At 40.5% G+C, this 13934-nt stretch overlaps 2 protein-coding genes and 1 pseudogene across 3 annotated transcripts in view; 1 reads left to right on the top strand and 2 right to left on the bottom strand.

The window, feature by feature from the left end:
* Positions 1-13934, top strand: part of LOC149052134 (replication factor C subunit 1-like) — a 231202-nt gene that overhangs the window by 180800 nt on the left and 36468 nt on the right. The gene's annotated exons all lie outside the window — the stretch shown is intronic.
* Positions 1-13934, bottom strand: part of LOC149052135 (uncharacterized) — a 268018-nt gene that overhangs the window by 242029 nt on the left and 12055 nt on the right. The gene's annotated exons all lie outside the window — the stretch shown is intronic.
* Positions 449-1389, bottom strand: LOC149052136 (uncharacterized; annotated as a pseudogene). The gene is made up of 2 exons (XR_016180596.1): positions 1065-1389; positions 449-767 (listed from the first exon to the last, which is right to left on the bottom strand). The product of XR_016180596.1 is annotated as an uncharacterized LOC149052136 (transcript).

Genomic DNA, 13934 nt, shown 5'->3' with positions numbered 1-13934 from the left:
AGATAATTGGTACAATGCCATACAACCGTATAATACCTTGTGGGTATGAAGGTTTGTTTGCTGATATCCTGATTGAGGAAAATTATAAGCAAAATTCAGCCATTGATTCACATGGGGCGCTAACTAATACTCAGGTAAATTAAGGCCTGGGCCTCCAGTTATTTCACCCAAAAAGTGGGGGAGGGGGTGGTCTATCTGAAGATTAAGCTTTAAAAACGTAAAACTTTGAAAAGATTGAAGGTTTGAAATTGTAAATAAGTTTTCATTCATTCTTTCTTGTTAAAGTCTAACACAACATTGTAATGATTTGAAATTTGGTTTGAACAGTAACATGATGTACATGTGCTGCAATGACCACAATTAATTTCAAAAATCGATAATAATAATTTAAAAACAAAAACAATTATGTATTATAGATTGATCCAATAGTCCTTTCAAAATTAATCATCTCCAGTTAAAATCACTAAATGCAGGATAGGTTAATTAAGCATGTGACTTTTGGTGTCTTATAAGATTTCGTTTCTCTGCAAAAGTCTTTTGACAATGATCACACTTGTTGCTGTCTTTATGTTTCTTGTCTTTATGCCTCTTTAGCTTTTGCTCATGGTCAAACGATTCATTGCATTCCTCGCAAATGCACTCATGACAACCTTTCTGGTGGTATTTGAAGTCCTTCTCCCTGTCGGCAATTTCTTCCACATATTGCCAACCACTTTGGAAACCTGCCCGATTCCCGCCCCCTTTCCAAGTTTTTCCTTGACATCTGGCTATGGAATGATACAAAGTACGAGGAAACTATATCAGCTTATATCGAATGTAATTTCAAGGCCTACAAGAATAATGAATACAAGTGCAACACTTCCAGATAAGATATTTGTTAATGACATAAACGAAAATTTTAGATGCGGTTTATTTTTCACTGATATTTCTGATCACTTAATCTTAATCACTTGTAATCGGATGTAAAGGATGTAAGGGAAACAACATGTTTTAGACTATTTGAACAAGCACTTTATCCAGGCTGAAAATGATTGAATATTTCGGGAAATACAAAACAAACTCACCGCAACTGACTGCATAAAGGAGTTCCACCCCGTTGGCTTCTTAACTGATTTTTTTTTTGTTTCTGCACAAGAAGAATGGGTTCGTTCTGTTTCAGCTGGCTCAACTCTCGCGCACGTGGATTGCTCCGCCATCTTATAAACAACACTGCCCGGAAGTGACGTCCGAGCGTGCCAACAGCGTACGAGCTATTCACGAGGGCTGTCGTCTGCTCGGCTAGTTTTAGAAATGGCATCGACCGTTTCAAATGGCAACGACTGTTCTGAGAAATGGCATCGACCGTTTCAAATGGCAACGACCGTTTACGAAAGGGAAATTTGCGACGGCGACGGCAACGGCGACGGCGACGGCGACGGCGACGGCGACGGCGACGGCGACGGCGACGGCGACGGCGACGGCGACGGCGACGGCGACGGCGACGGCGACGGCGACGGCGACGGCGATGGCGATGGCGATGGCGATGGCGATGGCGATGGCGATGGCGATGGCGATGGCGATGGCGATGGCGATGGCGATGGCGATGGCGATGGCGATGGCGATGGCGATGGCGATGGCGATGGCGATGGCGATGGCGATGGCGATGGCGATGGCGATGGCGATGGCGATGGCGATGGCGATGGCGATGGCGATGGCGATGGCGATGGCGATGGCGATGGCGATGGCGATGGCGATGGCGATGGCGATGGCGATGGCGATGGCGATGGCGATGGCGATGGCGATGGCGATGGCGATGGCGATGGCGATGGCGATGGCGATGGCGATGGCGATGGCGATGGCGATGGCGATGGCGATGGCGATGGCGATGGCGATGGCGATGGCGATGGCGATGGCGATGGCGATGGCGATGGCGATGGCGATGGCGATGGCGATGGCGATGGCGCTGGCGATGGCGCTGGCGATGGCGCTGGCGCTGGCGCTGGCGATGGCGATGGCGATGGCGAGGTTGCAAATGATAAATCTTTAAAGAAAAATGTTAATCCAGACCACATCATACAAAACAATTGCCTTAGTATTACACTGTAAGGGCAAAAGTGCGGACGGAAAGCAGCGTAACAAAATGGCCGCCACGAACGATCCAAACTCTTAAATGCACTCAAGCTTTTTATTGCTTATGCAGAACACTCATATTATTTCCAATGCATTATTTCGTCTGTCGCACACGTCTTGTATGATCGATGATCAGATAGGGCTGTAGGATGTTTTTCGAAAATACTAGTAAATGAAATAATACTTCAATAAAACATCCCTGCAGTACTGGTTTAACAAACAATAGGGGTACTTATTTTGCCCAGTTTTTGGCATTTCAACCTGCCCCCACGGGGCTTGAAAAATCCCACGCAAATAACAAAACATATTTATTGTTAAGCCACTAAGTATGACGTGAGCTGTCTCCGATGAATTTACGGATCCTTTTGGGATTTTTGGTTTAACCTTAACCTCATGCTGGCAAGGTTTTAAGGTTTAATTCAGCGCTTTTATTTGAATAATTTGACGAATTTGTTAATTAAGGCATTGCGAGAGAAAATGATTTGGAGGTTAGTTTTTCAGGCCTTGAAATGTGTGTTTTCCGAGACATCCACTTGAAAGCTTGCATCTATCTGATCTCCTGATGTAATATCCAGTAAAAATTTCTTCGCGTGAATTAAAATTTACAGTTTTTAGTTTTACAAAAGCCGGTTTCATGTTTTCTCTCAAGCAAAAAGAAACGCATAACGCAAGGCGAAACTTGAATCGCACAGGAACTATAACAACCTTAGTGAAAAGTAAGTGAAAACATGACTCTAGCCTTCAAGTTTTCGTGCAACAACGCTGTTTTTCTATCACAAATACATTATAGTGACGAAATCTTCTTACCGTATTGTTGCATGCAAGGTGGTCCAACGTAGTCTGTATAAGAGTCCTGCGAAAAGTTCCGTCCAGGAGCTGGATTTGCTGAAAAAATATAACAATTGCAATACATAAGAATTAATTATTCCAAAAAGTAATAAATTCTTCTTTTCTGAGAAGCACTGCTATTCAAGATAAGCGCTGCTTTGCGCCTGCACCGGAAATAATGATTTTTTTGGTAATTTTTGTCATAGAAAATAATTATGTTTGCTTGTAGAGTGGTATGTTGCTCGCACCAATCAGATCGCCGCACAAAGGTGTGTACTTTGCAGCAATTGGATGTCGCTTTTTTGGTAGGTATCTCACACCAGCCAGATTGCCGCGTTAGGGTATGTATCTGACACCAATTACATCGTAGCATTTTGATATCTTACACCAATCACAGCGTTTGGGAATTCTTTTCTCGTACATGATGTTATGGAATCAGGAGGCCGTGCACAAATAATGACATTATCCAGAAATATTGGACTCATTTAATAAGTGCATTGGTTTTTGGGCTTGGCAAGAGTCTCGTCAATTAAGGTCAAGATTTCTATATCGGGATGTGAAAGGTTTGCATTTAACTTTTTGTTTCACTTTTTAGTTCAAAGTTAAGTTCAAAGGCGTTTTATCTGCTCCTTCTCTCACAACGCATACGCTAAATAACTTACTTCTGTCATATTATGAAGATAACGCTCAAGCATACCCAATCCTGATCATGACCTACAATTACATCAATTAAATTCCAACTCAAGAAAATGTATCAACACTTTCTGGTGACGTATGAAAACTGAGGTAACCCTCGCTAAAGAGTGCTCGTTGCTAATTCGACCGAAATGTCCGATATATTTTGATTAGATGCAGAATGGTCAGTTTATTATGTTCACTGCACATTTTGCGTTGCATTGAAATCAGCCCCTACAAATTTACAGTTCAAAACGATCGGGTATTAAAATAGAATACAATAACCATAAAATTGTTTCCCCAATGCGAAGAACATCTACAAGTCTTTTGCATTCATTTTATAAAGTGATAATTTGCATGTATCTTAACCGACATGAGTCACAAGCTCTTCTCAAAAGATAACGCACTTCACATCATCATGCGTTATTATCTAACAAAGCAATCGGACTAATAATTCTTTGCGATTGGTATTCACCATCATTTTATTCAAGCGGAAGGATAAATGAACTACCGGTACATGAAAATAACTGATGACTTAAAGTGTCACAACTGTTTTTACTCGTAATAGTGATAGTAACAGAACCATATGTAACTTCCCTCTACTCACATGGTTAAACATTAGTCATGTATTTAATAAAAACTTTCTCTGAGATTGTTTCAAACATCTTTTCATTTTTGTAAATTTAAGTGTAAACTTGATCCTGATTGTCAGAAGGTTTATATAAATTCTGTCTTGTACGTCACAAACTTTAGTAAAGAATGTTTTTATTACGCTTAAGCGCTTCTGGCGCTTTTTAAGTTAATTGAAATAACATTTAAAACAACAACAACGACAAAAAATCAACTCACCCTTGGAAATCTCACAAATATAAGCGTGTTGGTTTCCCCAACGTCTACGAGTAACACTACCAAACACGCCCCGCTCGCCATTATTGTTCAGCTTGTACATGAAAGCCGCGTCGTGTTCACGACTTGGCTCCCCTATTCCCCATTTACGAATAATCAGCGGTCTTCCACTCACCCAGGTCCATTTTTTTGCTAAACCAATATTCCATTTATTTCTATAGTTCGTAGTATTTCGCCTTTGAATCTCGTCATTAATGAAATTCCATTCCTCTTCGGTTTCAAAGGAAACTAGGTCCCCTCCTTGCTTTCGGCAGTTGTCTCTGCCCCAGAGCCAGGACCATCCATCCACAGAAATTATGTACCAAGAGTTACTAAAAGTTATATTTGGGCATTCTACAAAATGGTAAAGATGAGAACAAAAATACTAATTATCATAATGATGACAAATAAACTCATAATTATAGTAATAATGATAACATAAAATGATTATAATCACAATCTAAATAAAGGAGAAACATAAATGAGATGGAAACGTAACTTATTCTCTATTTGATTCCTAATTTTTTAATACGATGGTTGATCAGTGTCAATTGATACAATACATCTTTCTTCACTACGGCGTCCGCCATCTCCGACCTGCTTTTCTGACTTAGTTAACTTCACATTGGCTAAGATTATCTGTGAATTCATGTAATTTTGGTAGTTGAGTTTTTAAATATTAATTAGTTCCCCGTTGAGCTGACGCCTCAAATTCCCCCCTCCCCCCTTCCAACCTGAACAGACTTAAAAACGTAAAGTCAAATGTGAATATAAGTTCTTATAAATATGCAACTGGAGATACGCAGTAAACGGTATACAGTTGTTACAGGAAAGGTGCAAAAGAGCAGCAATTTAAATTGCACGCGGCAATCTGGAAATTATTACGTGGGTAATGGTTATCAATATGCATATAAAAAAGTAAGTATAAATTAATTAGGGTAAGCTCCATCTGTTTTTCGTTTTTCGTGCAGTTTAGAATTTAAAATCAGTCTTGCAAATAAAATAAGTTCATCAAACCTGTAATGCCTCATTCCTAAAGTGACATTTTCTTAGCTTTCCTTGAACTCTGAGGTCAAGTCTTACCATGACCTAAAAGCTACCCGCAATACCTTTCGGGATTATCGCTTGCACTTCCGACACGCTTTTTCCGACAACCTTTCTCGAAAGAACTGTATTTATTATTTGTTTTTCTCAGAGGGTGCAGTTACGAATCCTGAAATCTTATTGATCTATAACGCGGTCCGGAATTTCCTCTTTCTGCCCACAGGCACGGTATCGCTTGTGGGAGTCGCAAGCTACATCCCTAGCTTTGTTGCCATTTTTCATAACTATATTTTGTTTTGCCGGCTAAGCAGTATTTTTTAGCAAATCATTTTAAAGAGATAAAGGCGTAAGTTTCTAAAGAAACTGTGGTGCTGCGTCGATGGGAGAATATAACAGATAATTTAGCGTTAACAACTGAGATGAAAACATAAATTGGTCACCGTTAGGAGTTTGAAGCCTTTAAACTCTTTACGGTGGCCAATTTACGATTTCAACTCAGTTGTTAAAACTAAATAACCATTTTAAAGAAAACCAAGCCGATTAATAACTTATTAATCCTCTCTTTCTCTCTCTTAAATCACTTTGGTTGCCAAGAAAAAAATTTCTTTTTAAATGAATTTCGGTAGGAAATATGTCATTAAATGGCTTGACGCGCGGCCTAAAATCGTTTGTGATTAACCTAAATCTTTATTAGAAGTAACTCAGAAAGTTAAATTGTGAGGTATTTGTATACAACTGAGTTCATTGATGAAAATTTTATTCGTTTTATATGTGAATTCTCAAAAAATTTGTCCGTTGAAAACCAGTGTGCGAAGTCTTTTATACTTCAAATACAGGTTGCTTGGCACTCTATGAGAAAGAATAAATGAATAAATAAATAAACGAAAAAAACGCATACTGATGATAACAATAATGCTGATACGAATATAGAAGCGCTCCTCAATCCTCTATGAACGGTTATATACGGGAATTGAATGCATGACCTCTGCGATACCGGCGCAGCGCTCTCCCAACTGAGCTAACAAACCAACTGGGAACTCAATTTATTTTTTCAGGCCACATTTTCACTACTACTTAAGTGGGGTTCATAACTGTTCATCAACCGCAGTGCACATATATGATTTTCATATATTTACAGTCATGTAATAAGGCTAATGATGGACACGAAAAAGTATTTTTTATACAATTAATTTTAATAAAAAACGATGGGCATCAAAATCCTCCACCTCACTGAAGCAAAAATTACAATTAGGCTACGTAACGTTTTAAAAGTGGAAATTGGGGAGATCAGGGTAATAGCACCGTTATTCATAGAATTTTTGCTTTGCTTTCCAACTTACGTTTTAAATCACAATCCGATGTAATTCTAACAGCAAGTCTATGGCTCATTATTGGCATAATCAGTCAGATATTGTCTTTTTTTACCGTTCATGTTAAGGTGCATAAATGTTAAAATTGAAATTACACTGCCTAACCTGTTCCTGGCAAATTCATCAACAAATGAAGGATGACTGTGGAAGAGATTAAGCAAATAAATTGATTGTTATCTCAAGAATAACATTTGAAACAATGAAAAAGTTTATTAGATTTCGAGTTAGATGGTGCTAATGCATTTTATTTGCTACACGCCCTTTGATATCTACCCACGAATTTATTACCTTAGTAGGGAGCAGACAGAGAAATTTTGATAAATGCCGCATCTCGGCAATTTACCAACCAGCTGAACAAAAATTGTTAAATGTGGAAAATATTTTTATGGATACGGTAGACCTTCGAAAAGGATGTAAAATGCGCTATCCAGAATAAAAACAGTGTTTCGTTTTAGTTTGCAGCAATTCAAAACGGACGACGGCTGTTTCTTTAAGCGAAGGAATCGGGTTTCAAATCTGACCGCTCAAATAACACTTTTGCACAATTTGAATCTTGAGTGATTGGTGTCCAAAATTTTGTGAGGATATTTCCATATTCTTGGGTGTTACTAAACTATGGATCAGCAGACCGTCGAGCCTCCGGAACCCATATATATATATATATATATATATTTTTTTTTTTATAACTGCAGACAGTACTGTTTCGGCCTTCTGGGCCTCATCAGTGCAGTGCTGATGCTAAGATGGAGGTAAGGCAGTAAAGCCACCCCAAGTGATCTCACACATGTGGGATCACTTAAGCCATGCCAGAGTGCTCAAACTAGAAAAACTAGTGAGCATGCATAATGCTAGCAGCAATGACTCATCCTAGTAGAGTGCTCAATTTGGACATGAAAGCAAAGCTTTATATGCCAAAGAGCTATATCTAACTGCAGACAGTACTTTTTTTTTTTTAAAATATAAAAGCCTGGAGACCAGGCAGTTTTATTTCGTCAATGATATCTATTTACAATTCTAATTGATTAAAGTATTCGAATTAAATTATGAGTTATTTAGGTAATTACAGGTCTCAATTAACTAATGATATTTTCTCTTACAGGCGGCACGAACAGCGCACGGGCTATAACAGCCCGGAGTAAGCGCCCACCTGTAAGAGGTAACAAAGTTCTATTTAAAAGTTTTCTATTTACTATTTACAAAGAGATATTTCAGACCATGTGGGGCGCAAACAGCGCGCGGGCCTGTAGCCCGGAGTAAGCACCCCTCATGGGCGAGATTTAACAAGTTTTATTATATGCAAAGGTTCAGGGGGGAGCAAGAGAGGGGAAGAAGATGGGCTTACCAGCGTCGACCGAACAAAGTACGTTTTTAAAAGACCAAAAATTCCTTAAGGTATCAGTGTCGTTACTAAGAATTCTGAGTTGGACATCTTTCTTAATTAAGTCTATAATCGCGTTGGAGCTCAAAAGAGAACCTTCGAAGGTAGCTTTATTTCTGGCAAGCCAACACCAATATATGATGGTTGCCTTGAGAAAGTTAGATAAGGATATAGCGGTGGTAGATTTGTCTAGGGAAAAAGGGTAGTAGATAGATGTAGGGGAAATAGAGAAGGGGGAGTCGAGTAGAGCACGGAAAAGGGGGGAGAAGTGGTCCCAGACTTTCACAACTCTGGGACATCCCAAGAAGCAGTGTTCAATAGTTTCCGTTTTTCCGCAGATCGCGCATTTGTCATTATTGATGTATCCCCAAGACTTAAGGAGATATCTTACGCGGATCATTCTATGGATCAATAGCCAAATTAGATCGTTCTTCTTGTTTTCAATTAGCTTTAGGCGAGACTTGCGCCACACCCAGGCCCAACGATTGATGGGGCGGTCCATAGCAGACGCCCAAAAACCGGAGCACCGGGGTGCAACGCAGACGGGGTCAAGCAACAAAAGATATAAATTCTTACCGGTGAGTAAATCAGGTAAGGCATCAGTTTTCTGATGCAAGGTACGGAAATTATCTAGACAAAGGCGGTAGTAATTGGAAGGAAGGAAGGAAGAGGGAGCAGAATTGGTGGGAAAAGAAAAACGGGGATCTAGAATAGTTAGCTTATGTCCTAAAAAATATCGAGCTAGGTAATGCCATTTGGATGTGCCAAAGTCATCTCTTAAACTGGAAAAAACAGAAAGGCGCAGGCTAGCGCACTTAGCTTTAAAATTAACGACGTTGAGGCCCCCGGATGATGGGGGCGCACAACAGCGATCGCGACTAACATTTTCCATTTTTCCTCTCCAGATAAAAGGCCAAATGATCGACTTAAAGCTATCGTGCACCCAACGGGGTGGGGGGATGACTTTAGCAACGTGCCATAAACGGCTTGCGCCTAAAGTATTTACAATTAAGGTCCTACCGATAAAAGACAGGTCTCTTTGTTTCCAAAGATTTAGAACCGAACTTAGTTTGTCTAATTTGGCCCGCCAATTGTCGTCGTCGACATTGACGAGGCCGTTTGAGAAGTAAACACCAAGCACTCTCATTTTAGTGACCCATTTGAGGCCATAGGGAGATTCAATTCTAGTTCGCCATTTTCCTAACCACATTGCTTCAGATTTGGACGTGTTCAGTTTAGCGCCAGATCCTTGTTCAAATTTTGATACGACTCGGAGAAGTGAAGAAAGAGATCTTTCGGATTTTAAGATGCAAGTAGCATCGTCAGCGTACTGGGATATTTTATATTGAAGGCCCCCTGCTCCGGGGAGCAGGAAACCTTCAATATCTTTACAATTACGGATTTGCGTTGATAATACTTCTGAAACTAGCACATAAAGGAGAGGAGATAATGGGCATCCTTGTCTCACCCCTCTTCTTAAGTGGACAGGGGGGGGACAGGGAGCCATTAACAATGATTCTAGAGAAGGCTTTAGAATAAAATAGTTCGACCCACCCACAAAAGGAGGGGCCGAAACCAAATTTACGCAATACTCTCATCATGAATTCGTGGTCAACTCGGTCAAAAGCTTTTTCTTGATCTAAGGAAATGAGAATACCCGGTTCATTAGTTTTGTCAATCATGTCGAGGGCATCACGAAGTAAGGCCAAATTTGAGAAGATAGTGCGGCCGACCACGCCGCACGTTTGGTCTGAATGCACGATGGAGTTCATGACTTTTTTCAATCGTTCAGTGATGATTTTAGATGCTAACTTGTAGTCAGTGTTTAACAAGGAAATTGGGCGCCAATTTTTTGCGAGGCGTCGATCATCTTTTTTGTGGATGAGTCGTAGGAGGCCCTCGTACTGGCTATCCGCGAGGGAACCAGCAAGAAAGGCCTCGTTCAACACAGAAAGGAGAGATTCGCTCAAATCGTTCCAAAAACACGAGTAAAATTCTGTTGGGAGACCATCAGAACCGGGTGATTTGCCGGTCTGAAGGCCTTCCAATGCAGTAAGTAATTCTTTATTAGAAAAAGGGCCTTCACATAGATTGCGCTCATAATCAGTCAGTGAAAATTCGAGGCCGTCAATTATTTCAGTTTGAATTCGCATATCAAGAGGATCTTGGGTGAATAAATTCTTGTAGAAATTGGTTAAAATTCTTTCAAGATCATTTTGAGAATTTCTGAGAACACCGTTCTCGTCAAAAAAAGATTCAAAACTATTCATGTCAGCTCGTTTTTTTCTCCAGACGGAAGAAATAGCGTGTTGGTTTCTCACCTTCTTCGAACCATTGTGCTCGGGAGCGGACTTTAGCTCCTTCGGCTTCTTTCGAGATCAGAGAGGACAATTGGCTTTCCAAATCGCTAATTACACCTGGGTTATTTAAGCGATTAGAATGTAAAGCGTTTTTAGCATGGGTTAATTGCTTAGTAATTAGGATTCTTTTGGCATTTGCTGTTCTCTGTTTACGGATACAGTATGAAATACTTGTTTTGCGGATTTCAATTTTTAGAGCATCCCACCATTCGCGAAGGGAGGCGAATTCGGGGATTTTAAGCTTAAAGTTGTTAATCGATTCTGACATAATGTTTTTAAATTCTACATCTGAGAGTAAAGAGCTGTTGAACTTCCAAATTCCAGGACCGTGATTAGAAGGGTTAGTCGTTAGTTCAATTTTTACAAAGTCATGATCGGATAGGTCGTATACGCATGGAAGAATATTACATTTCGTTACTAGGGTTAAGCCCTTAGCGACGAGAAAGCGGTCAATTCTAGATGCCTGAGTATGGTCTTTATTAGACCAGGTGAAAGCTACTTTGCGCGGGTTGTTTTTGCGCCAAATGTCTGTAAGTGAGAAGTCAGCACAAAGGGATCGGAGAAGTTTTTGATCAGACAATAGGATGGCGGAACAATTTAATTTATCTAGGACATTGTCCACACAATTAAAGTCTCCCCCGATCACTAGGTCCCCTTGGGGGAGAAAGTAATTGTGCAGACAAGAGAAAAAACTTTTACGATCCGAAATAGTATTGGGAGAGTAAATGTTTACTAAATTTAGTTTAGAATTATAGTAGTCAATGAGTAAGCTCAATATTCTTCCTTCGGAATCGGTCAAAAAACGGATGATTTTGCCTGGAAAGTTTAGAGAAAAGAGGATGGCAACACCGGCAGACCTGCCAGTCCCGAAGGACCACAGACATTTGCCGCGCCAGAGTATTTCGAATTCCTCCGCTTGTTTTTTGCATGAGACATGTGTTTCTTGTAAAAGGATTATGTCACAGTTTGAATAATTTAATTCTTGAATAATTTTTCGACTTTTACTGGAGGACCCGAGTCCTCGCACATTTAGAGAAATTATTTTAAGCTTACTCATTGAATATAAATAAAAAATTAATATCTGTACCGCCTTCTCCTAGGTTTAACTCTCTCCCATCCATCATCATCAGTTTCGGAGCCAGAGTAGTCACGGCGGGAAGATCTATCGCGGTCATCGCGGCCGCGATAATAATCTCGATCGCTTCTATCTCTCTCTCTTCTACCGTCTCTCCGGTCATCTCTTCGTTCTTCTCGATCGTCCCTCCCTCGCTCGTCTCTTCGTTCTCTTGGTCGTTCTCTTCTACCTTCGTCGCGTTGTTGTTCTCGTTGTTTCTCTTGATCTTGTTGTTTCTGTTGTTCTTGCTGTTCCTGCTTTTCTAGTAATTTCTGTTGTTCTTCTTGTTGTCGCTGTTGTTCTCTCTGTTGTTGTAGTTTTTTCTGCCTTTCTTCTCTTTCCTTGGCGCGCTGGGCTCGCTCTTGTTTCTTTTCCTTTTCAGTTTTAGGTGGCGTTGGCTCACTATCGACGTTCGCGCTGAAGAGCAGGAAGGGGCATTGAGGCATGGAATGGTTGTCCGCTAAACAAACGGAACATCTTGGCGAGTCTTTACATTCTTGAGCTCGATGCCCAGGGCATTCACAATTAAAACAACGGACTGCAGAGCAGTCTTTGGCCATGTGGTCAGTAGCTCCACAATTCCGGCAAGCTTTTGGCTGATTTGGGTACCATATTTTGATAGGTTCACCAGCTATGTTGATGTTGGCAGGGATAGTTCGATGTAGCGCCATTCGAGCCGTTCTTACTCCATTCTCGATATGTTGTGCAATTTTGTCGCGCCGAAATGAAAGGACACGACCGTAGTGGCTGAGTCGGCCAATCACGGCAGTGTCGGGTAGTTCAGCGGGGGCTTCATGGATCTTGACGAGGACCAAACGATTTTCGCAGTCGCCCAGGAACACTTTGAGACCGGCAATCACGACAAAAGGTGTTTCAAGAGCGGCTTCTTTAGCTGCACGGCTCTTAAAAGTCACGATCCAAGATCTATTGGACGCCTTTCTCTGGATTCCGGTGATAGCGTCAATATCGATTTCTGCCGCGTCAAAAGCTTCGAGAATTATTTGCGATGTGACGGTTGTATCAACGCTAAAATAAATGGAGCGATCCTTCGTGATTGTACTTTGACTAGGAGCATTCAAAAAAGGCACGGCCTGAAATTTCACACCCTTATTTTCCAGATTTTTTAGTACCTCAGGGATTTCGATTTCCACGTCTGCGTCCCAGGACTGTGAACCTTCTACCACGCTTGCGTCTACGACGTCTCCTGGATTCGCTGTCGAGTTATCTGTAGTAAACTGGCTGATATTTTCACTTTCCTGGCTGTCCATGTTGACCAATTGCTGCAAAAGCAAGGAAAATAAACTTTTCATAAGCCTTTTAACCTTACCCAAGAGGCCGAGAAGCTTTCAGTACTTTTTCGGCCTTCTGGGCCGAATCAGTGCAGTGCTGATGCTAAGATGGAGGTAAGGCAGTAAAGCCACCCCAAGTGATCTCACACATGTGGGATCACTTAAGCCATGCCAGAGTGCTCAAACTAGAAAAACTAGTGAGCATGCATAATGCTATTTTATATATATATATATATGAAGAGCAATGAGATAAGTATAAAGTTTGCTCTCGGGTACAAAGAAGAGAAATATGTTTAAATTGTCCATGACGTCCGATTTGGCGAGCAGTTAGCAGTCATTTACCCTGAGTGTTAATAATTAAAAAATAATTTGAAAGCTTAAACGGTTTGGGTTCCACAATATAAGAATAACGCCTCATCCGAAGGCTCTCAGCGAACCTTTAGGCTGGAATTTATTGCACAAGACCCTGGAATGAGGAACACGAGGCATAAAGTAACATCATCGCCCGTAATGCTCGTAGAATTGCAGGGTAATCCATTAAACACGACTGGATAGAGGACTTTATTAAAAGCCCAATTTTTTTACTTGAGCATAAATCAAAAAAGAAAAAAAAGGAGTTCATTGCTAAAATTTAATACATAAAAAAATATTATATTTTTAGGGGTTATTTCAATTATGTTTCTGTGAGTGCACTTCATTTTAACCCCTCAGCTTATTCTGAAAATCAATTATGAAAATTCAAGAAGAGGTATGGTGTTTTAACGTACGATGATTAAGGAAAAAGTACACTAATTCAACCATTTTTTTCCAACCCCCCGGTCGAATATCAAACTTGAAATCAGTCTAATCTAGTTCCAATTTAAGTGGACCCTGTTGATTAAG

This window comes from Pocillopora damicornis, chromosome 1 (genome assembly GCF_964200805.1).
Source record: "Pocillopora damicornis chromosome 1, jaPocDami1.2, whole genome shotgun sequence".
Taxonomy (NCBI): Eukaryota; Metazoa; Cnidaria; class Anthozoa; order Scleractinia; family Pocilloporidae; genus Pocillopora; species Pocillopora damicornis.
Note: the sequence above shows the minus strand (reverse complement) of the source record. Positions and strands in the feature narration are given on the sequence as shown.